Genomic DNA, 13,528 nt, shown 5'->3' with positions numbered 1-13,528 from the left:
GAATAGGCAAGTACTTATTGGAATTATTTTAAAAAATTCACAGTAATTACATCCAGTGTGTGTTATATTAATGTTAAAATGTCTACCTTGAAAGTAGAAGAATGTTTTCATTATATAAACACAATAAAAGGTTCTGACTTCAACTCCAGTACTATACACAAACATACACACCCAACACACACACACACACACACACATACACACATTTTGTGTAATAGGGTGATAGAGTGGACATGTGTACATGTGTATTTTTTTTAATTTTGGACAAGGAAACATGATTTTGTACAATTAAAATTTTGTCCAGTTAATTGCCCCATTTGTTAGGAAATGGAAAGACTTGGAAAAAATTATATTAAGTGAAGTAAGCCAAGCCCAAAGAAACATAGGTCCCATGGTTTCCCTTATTTGCAATATCCAGTATATGTATGGGTCAAGCAGAAAAAGTCAGATAAGGTGATGTTAGGAAAATGAACCCTAAGATATGTATTCAAATGTTTTTTCTTTCATGCATTTGTTTCTAACGCATTTATAAGACTATTTCTTTGTTGTTTTGTATGTCTCTCCCCCCACAGTATAACCCCTGCTTTCACTGTATTTGATGTTGGTATAATTTGTGGAGGGGAAGGGGAAAACAACTCGTTTAAATAAGAACACAGGTGGACCCATTGCAACAATGAGAAGTACAAGTTGTCATGTCGAAAACAAACTTTACAACTTTGGTTGGGGGGGTGAAGGGGTGGGGGGGGAGGCTGGGAAGGGATGGGAAGGGGAAACAAAGGAGGAGGCTGCAATGCTTGATAAGAAATGTACTCATTATCTTGCCCATGTAATTGTAACCCCTCTGTACAGTATTTTCACAATAAAAAATAAATAAAAATTTTAAAAAAATTTACATAAATCAAACCACTGCTGCACGAATCAAGCACTTGCTGATTTGAGGATGAGACCCAATACCTGTGGTAGAACAGATCTCTGTCACTGTGCTATGTTCTTGGCCTATGAATTTATTTTTAATGAAAATAATGAGTTGCCATGAAATATATTTATGAGATTGTATTACATGTGTGTGCTTCAGAACAAGTACTAATCAATTGCAATTAAATAGAATATTATTTATCACAGGATGGTAGAAAAACAACAAATTACAATTCCACCTGTAATCTTTTGAAGTACATTTATAAAACAGGTAACTACTAAAATGGATTTTCACCCTATGCTTTGAAGCTACACATATACAAATATAGCACACATATACATACCTACAGGTATTAACATTACTTACTGTATACCTCCACATATAAATTCACCCAGATTGAAGATAGACATTAATAATAAGGTATAAAATGTCTTATCAAATACAATCAACAAATAATGCATTCTTACTTCATTTCTACATTATTTATGTGAATAAAAATACACATTTTTGTGCAAAAATGAAATCTTACAGCAATACATTTTCTATGTCTTGAAATATAGTACAATAATATATCATTAAAAGAGATTTGATTTGCCTGAGAATAGAATTAGAAATTCTTCCAATTTAAGCATAGAGGTACCTCTGTCTACTCTCCAGTTTTATGCCTTGTAATGTATACAGTTATAAGCTCTATTCTCCATAGTGAATTGCTTTTTCCTGCAATTTTTGCTTATTTTTCTGTGTGGGGCATTTTAATTAGCATGTCTTTTTTACCTGTGGTTACCAGGTAAACACTATTCTTCATTCATAGGACACAGTACACTAGAATCTTAGTATAATCTAATATCACTCAAAAGTACTATACTTAAATAATTGTTGTTTACATATATAATTATTTATCTAGATTATGAGGTTTTTATTTTGTTTATTCATGTATGATTGTTATTGTAGAGTTTATATATTGAAGGGTTACAGTTACACGAGTCAGGAAATGAGTATGAGTACAATTACTTTTGAACTATGTCTCCCCTTCTGTCGCTCTCTCCCAGCCTTTCCCTCCTATCCTCACCCACAAGATATCCAATTCATATTCCACATCATGTTTAGTAAATATCGCAATTGTATACTTCATCCTTGTTCCACCTTTTAGGTGCCCTACCTTACCCTCCCAAATACAAATAAACAAACAAACAAGACAAAAGGAAAAGAGAACAAAATCACTAACAATGGCAACTAAAAATGTCTTTTGTTTCCCTTTCTTGAAGTTCATTTCATGGAATTGTATATGATCATCTGTACACAACTATTGAACCTTTGTCCACCACTCCTATACATATCTTCCTTTGTCCTTTGTATGTTAATGTGTACAGTCTTATATAATTTATCATGTCTCAGTCTGTGCATATAATATATTATATATGAATTTTACTCATTCAGTATGTTTGCTTGTAGATGTATAGGCACATGCTAGTTACCACAAATGAGGGAAGCCATGCAGCTTATGTTTCTTTGCCTCTGGCTTACTTTTCTTACTCTCAAAAACTCAACAACTCAATCAAAAAATGGGCTAAAGACTTATAGAGAGACTTCTCAAGGGAAGAAAAAGGGATGGTTAATAGACACATGAAGAAATGCTCAACATCTCTGGCCATTAAAAAAATGCAAATCAAAACTACATTGAACAAGACTGAGATCTGAGGATTGAGGTTTAGATCCATTCCCATCAAGAAAGTCCATGAGACTTTTATTTCCAATTAACCACCAGAAAACTGGAAGTAGTGCTGTGGTTCAAGTTGTAGAGCACTTGCTTTGAGCTGAAGAGCTCAGGGACAATGCTCAGGCCCAGAATTCAAGTCCCACAGCTGACAAAAGAATACATTAGAATTCCACCTCACTCCAGTTAGAATGGCCATTATCAAGGAAACAAATAATAACAGATGCTGGCACAGTTATGGCCAAAAGGGAATCCTACTACACTGTTGGTGAGAATGTGTAAACTTGTTCAACCATGCTGACAGTTTGGAGGCTTTTCAAAGACTAATTACAGTGTTTCCATGTGCCTTAGAAATTCCACTCCTGAGCATTTATCCAAAGGACCACAAATCAAGCCACATTAAAGCCACCAGCACAACCATGTTTATTACAACATTGTTTACCACAGCCAAGATATGGAATCAACCTAGATACTCCTCAGTGCCTGGATGCATTAAGAAAATGTGGTTTATATACCCAATGGAACTATACTCATCCATCAGAAGGAATAATATTGTAAAATTCATAAGGAAATGGAAAGACTTAGCAAAAGTTATAGGCTTTTTTAACTCTTAAAATTCTTATTCATCATTATCTGAAATTATTTTATTGCCACAAAATAGATACATATATCTATACACTTAGGATAATTTGAGAACTTTCAGTTGAAAGATATAAATTGAAGTTAACTCAAAGCATTTCCAAAATGTAGCAAAATCATTATGGTTTTATTGGTTGAAATTTTAATAGTAGGTTCCATAATCCTTTCCTTATTCCTTCCAAAGATATTTTAGTGCACTAATAAGGTCACAAATGTATTTTTCTATCTTTGTAGCTATTTTAAAAATCATATTTCTGGGATGAGGCTGTAGCACACAGATGAAACACTTGGTTAGTATGGATATCTAGAATATAATTAATACATAAGAAAGGTAGAAAGAATAAGTTTATTAATGAAGCATGGAGGGGATGTGGCTAGAAGGGAACCCTACTTCATTGTTGGTTCAACCACTTTGAAAGCAGTGTGGAGGTTCCTCAAAAGAGTCCACATAGACCCTATGACCCAGTGATCCCACTTTTAAGCATTTAGACAAATGATCACAAACAAGGGTATACTAAAGCTACCGGCACAACTATGTTTATTGCAGCATTATTTACCATAGCTAAGATATGGAAGCAACTCAGATGCCCTCAGAAGATGTATGGACCAAGTAAATGTGGTATAGATAGATAGATAGATAGATAGATAGATAGATAGATAGATAGATAGATAGATAGATAGGGTTTATTTTGCTTAACATTATCTAATGTGATCATATGTACATATTGATCTCTGCTTGTCCTAGACATGTACTAGTCATTTTTTATTATTGTGAAAATACCGTACAGAGGGATTACAATTACATGGGCAAGATAATGAGTACATTTCTTATCAAGCATTGTTGCCTCCTCCTTTGTTTCCTCTTCCCATCCCTTCCCATACCCCACCCCCCTTACTCAATTCCCCCACCCACCAAAGTTGTAAAGTTCGTTTTTCAACATAACGACTTGTACATATCCTTGTTGCAACGGGTACACCTGTGACCCTATTTAAATGATTTGTTTTATCCCTTCCTCTCCACAAATTATAACAACATCACATACCGTGAAAGTAGGGGTTATACCATGGGGGAGGGACATACAAAGCAACAAAGAAATCATCTTATAAATACGTTAGAAACAATTGCATGAAAGAAAAAAAAACATTTGAATACATATCTTGGGGTTCGTTTCCCTAACATCAACTTATCTGACCTTTTCTGATTGACTCAGACATATACTACTCACTGTAAACAAGGGAGACCATGGGACCTATGTTTCTTTGGTCCTGGCTTACTTCACTTAATATAATTTTTTCCAAGCCTTTCCATTTCCTAACAAATGGGACAATGTCATTTTTTTTGCATGTCCTGCTGATGCCAGAATATCAGATGCCATGGGTGGCCTCTCTCATACTCTGTTTTTTTTGCATAGTTTTTATTGTAAATATGCTGTACAGAAGGGTTACAGTTATATGAACAAGGTAATGAGTACATATCCTATTGAGAATTGTTTCTTCCTCTTTTGTTTTCCCCCTACCATCCCTCTCCTCCCACCTCCACTCCACAACTATCCCCTCCCCCCCCATAGCCTAAGTTATAAAGTTTGTTTTCAAGTGTCTTGTACATCTCATTGTTGCAATGGGTCAACCTGTATCCTTATTTACGCATTTTGTTTTTTTTTTTCCCTTCCCCTCTTGTATATACAAGATGCAGGGCACCTACATCAAATACAGGGAAATCAGGGGCTATACCATGGGGGAAGGAACATACCAAAGGAAAAAAAATCACAGGGTACATTAAAAATACGTTAGAAACAATAGCAAGAAAGAAAAAAAGATGCTTGTGTCCCTATCTTGGGGTTCATTTTGCTTAACATCATCTTATATGGTCATATGTATATAGCTTTTGGCTTTTCTGCTTGTCCTACACATGTTCTAATTATTGCAAATAAGGGAAACCATGGGATTTATTTCCTGTTCCTTTGGGCCTGACTTTTATTTCACTTAATATAATTTTTTCCAAGTCTTTCCATTTCCTAACAAATGGAGTGATGTCATTCTTTCTGATGGAGGCATATAATTCCATTGTGTATATATACAACATTTTCTTGATCCATTCATCTACTGAGGGGCATCTGGGTTGGTGCCATATCTTAGCTATGGTAAATAATGCTGCAATAAAGATAGCTGTGCTGGTAGCTTTAGTATAGCCTTGCTTGTGATCATTTGGGTAAATGCCCAAAAGTGGGATTGCTGGGTCATAGGGGAGCTCTATGTGGAGTCTTTTGAGGAACCTTTATAATGCTTTCCAGAGTGGTTGAACATTTATACCACTACCAACAATGCAGTAGGGTTCCCTTCTGTCCACATCCCCTCCAGGATCTGTTGTTACTAGATTTCTTGATTATAGCCATTCCAACTGGGTGAGGTGGAATCTCAATGTTCTTTGATTTGCATTTCTTTTATGGCTACAGAAGTTGAGCATCTCCAATAGACCACCAGAAAGCCAAAAGTGGCACTGTGGCTCAAGAGTAGACCACGAGCCTTGAGCTGAAGAGCTATGGGTCAGTGCCCAGGCCCAGAGTTCAAGCCACACAACCAAAAAAATGTGAATTAGCATACTAAAGATGCTTCTTCCAATATGTAAATAGCAACAGATGAAACTAATCTTGAATTAATATAAAATTAGAAATTAGTAGCAAAGAAAGAAAACTATGTAACTAGGATAGGGGTGGGAGAAGGAAAATGGGGGAGAACTTTGGGAAGGGTAGCATTGGTAAGGAAGCATTGTATTCATTCCTGACTTAGAGAATTGTAACCTCTTTGTGCAACTTAATAAATTTTTTTAAACAAAGGAAAAATAAAACTAAACTCCTGAGAACAAAATGAATAATTTAATGGCATAATGTATTTCATAATTCTTCATTGCTTTTAACTTCTCCTTTCCTTAGCTTCATTTGATTGCTAAAGTTCTATTCTTTCTAAATTCAATACAAGAATAAACATCTCTGTAAACCTCATAATATATTCCAATCTAGTCATGTTTCCAGATTTTCTAACACAAACACACATGTGTCCTCAATTGTATCATCTAGTTCTCTATGTTTTTAATCCTCAAAACTCTGTGAACTATTTGTTACCTTATCCATATTGTGAGTTCTTTAAAGTACTTTTGCAGATGCATCTAGCTATTTGTCAAACTTCTTTTACCTTCCTAAGCACACAAGTAGACACCGTCTCTCAACCTTCTTGTTATTGAATGTGCTTTGTGAGTAAAAGTGAGATAATGAAAAATTTTCTCTGTGCTGTTTTCTTTTCCCCTGAACTGTTGTATGTAACAATGACTTAAAGGGGGCAGGGTGTAAAAAAGGTGGTTCACAAATTTACCTTGGTGAGAAATATGTTTTGTGTAAGTTAGGACCAGACATGTGGACTGTACACTAAAACATATAATATAACCTTTAGTTGAAACCATTGAAATGTTGTGGTTTACTGTATTCTTTTTATCATTATATTAATTGGTAGAACTTTTGAATATGTGATTACATAGCAATCTGCAATGTTCCAATCTTTGTGGATAAGTAAACAGGTAGCATGTTTTTAACAATTCTCTGTTCAGAATAAAGATGTAAGTTCTATTAATACTAAAGAACTCTTTTCAATACTCAATTGTTTTAAACAATCCATTTGTTTTTCTTCAGTTACTAGTTAATCTAATATCCTGTGAATATTTTGAATTTAATATTTTTATCAATTCTAAAGGAAAAATATATTAAGTATTTATATACTGAGTGTTCACTTGATTTTTCAACAATATATTTTGTTCTTTGTAACAAACTGCCATTAATTTAAAAAATTATAAAAATTTTATTAAATATTAACTCAAACAAGAAGCTTACATATACCTAGATACTTAACCTATTTTGTAAATTTCTTGTAGAAGAATATTTACTAAGTATATAATATTCAGTTTAAATTAAAAGATTCTGAATAAAGTTACTGTTCTTACTGCTTTTCCTTGCACAGTAATGTTTATTGGCAAAGGATATTAAAATATTTTAAAGAAAAATTTAATAGTATACATTTATAGTTCTTACAAAGTACATATGAATAATATGATAATTAAATATGATATACATTTAAAATGTTATGTTAGACATTAACACAAACCTTTTATTGTCAACTTCCTTTTGTTACTTGACTCATATTTACTGAGATCTGGTGGTAAAAGTCAAGAAGTAGACATGAATGCAAATAAAAGATCATCACAAATGTAGCATAAAGGTAACAAAAGGGAAATTATAACATTTAGAGAAGACAAAATATAAAATTGTCAGGAATATTGGTCCAAAGCCTTCAGAGATAAATAAAACTGCTTTGATCTGTGGAATTGAAGAAAATGAGGTATTAAGTAAATATAAAATTAGTTTGGTGCCCAAAAAGCCAATGTATCTTCCACTAAGTTAAGTGGAAAATAGGTTTAGATTCAAAATAGATTTAGCAAAAAAGGGGGAGTGACAATAAAAAGTTCAATGATACAAAGGCAAGCACTTTAAATTGTGAGAGAGAAAATGAGAGAATCCAGTCATCAGGTGAGTCTCAGGCCAATAGAAAAGTAAGTGCAATTAAGGTAATGATGCACCACTGTAGCTTCAGGGGTATTATATGTAGGTACCTGTTTACATATTACTGTGGCAAATTACTTGTGGGAACAAAGGCTACCAAAAGAGAGAAAGAGAATCATAGAGAGTGAACATCATTGAAACCCATTATTTCTAAATGTGAAGATTACATAAAGAAACTCACTGAAATTTTTAAAAAGGATTGAATTAAGAGAGATCTATAGAAGATGCAATCAGAATAAAATATTTGTATGTTTAAAATAACATTTAAAATCCTTTTAAAAGAACTATATACTAAATATGACAGGAAAATAAAATAGATGATATGTTTACACTATATATCACTAATTGTAAACTACTTTGTATCTTTAGAAACACTCACACTCACACCTTACTCAGAATTTTTATAGTGAGATGGAGTAAGATAGACCTACAAATGAAATACTTTTTTTCTTTTTTGTATATATTTTTATTGTAAAAATACTGTACAGAGGGGTTACAGTTACATGAGTAAGGTAATGAGTACATTTCCTATCTAGTATTCTTAACCTCCTGCTTTGCTTTTCCCCTACCATTCCTTTCCTCCCCACCTCCCTAACTCCTCCCTCCCCAACAAAAGTTGTAAAGTTCGTTTTCAACATAGTGTCCTGTACACCTCATTGTTACAATGGGTCAACCTGTATCCTTATTTCAGCATTTTGTTATTTCCTTTCCCCTCCCCAAATTAGAAAAATGTATATACAAGATGCAGGGCACCAGAATCAAATACAGTGAAAACAATTATACCATGAGAGAAGAACATACACAAAAATAAATCACATGGTACATTATAACTACATTAAAAACAACAGCAAGAAAGAAAAAAACCACTTATGTCCCTATCTTGGGGTTCATTTCACTGAAGCATCATCTTATATGGTCATATATCTGTGGCTTTTGACCTTTTCTGCTTTGTTACCTAAGAAGATAGGATACATACTGAATACTGATGCATTTACCAAGATTTTGTGTGTGTGTGTGTGTGTGTGTGGAAAGGACAGTTATACTTACAAATCAGGTAACTTGCTCACATTACTGTAACCCTTCTGTACAGCATTTTTACAATAAAGTACAAAAAATAGATAGTCAAATGCCAAAAATGTGCTATTATTTTACCATTTAGTGTAACCCTAGCTTACAGAACCATATTTCTTCTTAGAGGAAACAACGCAAATGTGTTCATGTTAAAACTTAGATGAAAATAGAAACATGGGTTCTGGGGTTGCTTGTTGTGGGTGGTGTGTTGTTTGGTTTAGTTTAAGTTTTGGGGAGGCAAAGGGGGCGTGGGGGGGAAGAGGGGTGAACAAATGCCATCATGTAATTCAGTGCACAGTATGTGGAAAATGACCTACATAATTTGTGGGCAAGGATGGGAAGAGGAAACAAGAGTAAAGGAAAACAAAAGAAAAAGAAAAGAAAAAAAGAAATGTACTCATTATCTGACTTATGGAACAATAGCCCTTCTGTACAACACCTTAATAACAACAAAAATATTTTGTACATTTTTATTGTAAAAATGCTGTACAGAGGGCTACAATTACATGAGGAAAGTAATGAGTACATTTTCTATTGAGAATTGCTGCCTTCTCCTTTGTTTTTCCCCTACCACCTCCACAACTGCCCCCTCCTCGAGGCTGTAAATAGTTTTGTACATCTCTTTGTTACAATGGGTCAACCTGTATCCTTATTTAAGCATTTTGTTTTATTCTCTTCCCCTCCCTGAATAAGAGAAGAAAAAGAAAATCACATGGTACATTATAAATATGTCAGAAACAATAGCAAGAAAGAAAAAAATATTTGTGTCCCTTTGACATCATCTTATATGGTCATATGTACATATGTTTTGGCCTTTTCTGCGTGTATTCAATGGAATTCTGTGCCTCCATCAGAAAGAATGGCATGGTCCCATTTGTTAGGAAATGGAAAGACTTGGGAAAAATTATATTAAGCGAAGTAAGCTAGGCCCAAAGAAACATAGGTCCCATGGTTTCCCTTATTTGCAATAACTAGTACATGTGTAAAAAATATTTTTAAAAGACAACTCAGATGAGTAACTTATGATATAGTCTTCTGTTTATCCTGTCAACTAAGAGAGGAGGCCTCTAAATGTTATTTTTAGATTACGGAAGAAATAGACCATCTTAGAGTGGTAATAAAGGAGGGGAATAGCAGCTATTGGACTTGCTAAATTTGCTAGATACCTCTATTTGATAAGAAAAGGAGGTCAGCAGTTTAAAAAATTTTTAATAACTCACAGAAGTAAACATAGCATACATAGTAGAATTTACTGTTTAGTGTATTTCTTGTCCTTTTTCTTATGGAAGGATACTGTATTCCTAATACTAAGCTTCTTTGACTTGCTTAAGGACAAAAAGAAAAAGTGAACTGAAGCCCTGTGTAAGAACTGATGTAGGTTCTCCTACAATAACAATGTAGGAAAAACATTGGCATTTAGCATAAGAAAGAAATTAACATTTCTTCTTTGAACTCCTGAGATTCGGTAATTATTCAATCACAGCAACATAACTTTTTCTGTATGAAATTTGCTACACAACAGTAAAAGAACAACCTAATACTACAGTTCACCATATAAAAAGAAGAAAAGTATTTCAGAAAAAGACTAACCAGAATAACCAAACAGTATTCTTTTTTGCTTCTATATTTTTATGGTTTTATTGTAAAAATAGTGTACAGAGGGGTTCCAGTTACATGAGTAAGGTGATGAATACATTTCCTCTCAAGCATTGTTACCTAGTCCTTTGCTTTTCCCCTAGAATTCCTTCCCTCCCCACCTCCCCAACTCCTCCTTAGCCCCCCATATTGTAAAGTTCGTTTTCAACATAGTGCTAGACAGTATTATTTACACACACAAACACACATCCTAAAGAAATACTACTTGTAGGATGAAAGGAAACAAGGTTCAAACAATGTAACCTCTTTCAGATGTCCAAAAAGATACTGGTATGTTTTTTGTAAAGATGCTGTACAGAGGGGTTACAGTTACATGAGTAAGGTAATGAGTGCATTTCCTATTGAGCATTGTTACCTCCTTCTTTGTTTTTTCCCTACCATCCCTTCCATCCCACCTCCACAACTACCCCTCAAATTACATTTTTATACATAAATGTTAAATGGAAACAAGCAAATGGAAGAAAATGATAAATCATTCTACTTTAAAAAATTCCATTGTGTGTTCTTATTTGTGATTCATCAGCAGAGTACATATGACATTATATAGCTTTTGTTAACTCTATGTGGCTTTTCAACAGGAGTGAATGTGTTCAAAATTAGATCCCACTCCAAAATCATCTTGTATTTGAGTACACACAACTAATCTTTAAATTACTTAATATTCCATAGGTACCTTCTCATTTTTTATCATAGCAATGCTTGCATTTTTCTACTCTATATGCCAAATAAGTCAAAAGTTATCTCTTTTATTCAATTAATTTTTATTGTGAAAATACCATACAGAGGGGTTATAATTACATGGGCAAGGTAATGAGTACATTTCAAGAAAATGTGGTATATATACACAATGGAATTCAATTAACTTTTGTGAGTCAATTTGGTTCTAGTAGCAGAGAATCCCTGACCATGATCTTCTTTATTTCACTTGAATTTTTACAATCACTTGTTCATCACAATCGTTTCTTTGTCTCTTCACCAACAAAGGACCACTACATACATATCAATCTTCAACACTAATACCTGAGAAAACTATAAATATAAATATGAACATATAGGTTTTAAGATTTTTTTCAGATTTTTCAGTGCTCTCATGTGCTTAAAATGAAATGAAGCTTCTCAAATAATTTTGTCTTTATTTCACAGAATGCAAATACAAAACTTACTCAACACTGTCATTTATAAAATACTCCTTCATCATTAAACATATATTATATACATGAATTTCAGAAACATGATAGAATACTATATAAAACAATAGAATCTACTGTTTTTATATTAACTTGATAAAGTTTTCTTCTGTAGCCTTCAACAAATCTGTTTCAGTTATTAGTTTTGTGTCTTAAACTGTTAGGTATACCTAAAATCAGGACAAAGAAGTCAAATATAAATAGTGAACACCTGACATAAGGCAAAATTATCTGGCCCAAAGATAATCTATTCCTATTGCACACATAAGCAGATTTCAAAATACATTTTCTTTTTGTCTATATAGACCTTAAATCAATGTGATTTCATAACACCTGCACACAGCTATAGAATACAATATTCTTAAAGTTAACTCCACTTGTATAATGTACAGGGAATTGATTTAAAGTAAAAGTATAGTTAAAGTGAATCAGTCTAGTTCACAAATAACAAGTGTTTTATGTATGTATGCACCTATGAAACAGATCTCTGCACTCATTCTTTGTCACTACAAGGGATTCAGTAGATACATGGCTTGAAGATCATATTAACTACCTTGCAACTTATCCAGATGTTAGGATAAAAATGCAGAAAACAAATTCCTCTCTTGTGGAAACCAGTCCTTTACAAATTGAGGGAAGTATGTCAGGGCTACTAGACCAATCAAAGATGCCTCCCTCACGGAATCATAATTTCAATCGTCTTAAAGTTATGGAAACACTAAAAAAGCAGAAAATAATAAAATCAAAGAACAGCAACAGTGACACTCATAAAATAATATATTAGAAATGAACTGTACAACCTGGGGATTAGGGGAGAAGGTAAGTGGGAGAAAAATGAGGGAGGGAGAAACAGGTTGACAACAAATGTATTCACCACATTATATATGTAACTCTAATCCCTCTATACATCATCTTGAAAATAAAATAAAATTTAAATACTACTTAATGAAGGCCTTGTTTAACTTTTAGTCTCTTACATTCTGAAATAGATAGATAGATAGATAGATAGATAGATAGATAGATAGATAGATAGATAGATAGTTCTGCACACATTAACACTGAAATCAAATTATTCTTTTGCCAGTACTTGTTTGAACCTGGGGACCTTGCTTGAAATTTTGCTCTAGACTTATGCTCTACCACTTGAATCATACAACATTTCTCAATTATATATCTTTAGAAGTTAGAATGAGATATTTTAACTTTGATTACATATTGGGTAGTGGTCAAATTAATTATTTATGGTGAATACTCTTCTACAGTTTTTGAGATGTACAACACATTTTTACTAACTATATTCACCCCAATGGGCCATGGAAATATTACCACGTCAGTCAGAAATATTTTTGCATATATAAGATATTACAATAATACTATTAAAATATTTTAATATATTTTTATGTTTAAATGGTTTTACAAAGGAGTTACTATTAAAATATTTTAATATGTTTTTATTATGTTTAAGTGGTTTTACAAAGGAGTTGCCATTCAACAAACAGTTTATGCATATCTTAATATTTGTTATTTACTGTGTAAAGTTATCTTTTCCTAGTTTCTAAGATTTGCTAGAAAATATTTTATATTTTAACTTTTAAACAATCCCAAGCACAATATGGAATATTTTGTCTCTTCAATTAATAAAACTATGCTGAGGTAGAAAATACTAATTACAATTCTCATCAATGCAAATCTGACATTGCTGAGTAAATATTGTAGCAAACAAACTCATAAATACATGACA

This window comes from Dipodomys ordii, unplaced genomic scaffold (genome assembly GCF_000151885.1).
Source record: "Dipodomys ordii isolate 6190 unplaced genomic scaffold, Dord_2.0 Scaffold16, whole genome shotgun sequence".
In the NCBI taxonomy this organism is placed as follows: Eukaryota; Metazoa; Chordata; class Mammalia; order Rodentia; family Heteromyidae; genus Dipodomys; species Dipodomys ordii.
The sequence above is the reverse complement of the archived record's forward strand: the minus strand, read 5'-3'. Positions refer to the sequence as shown.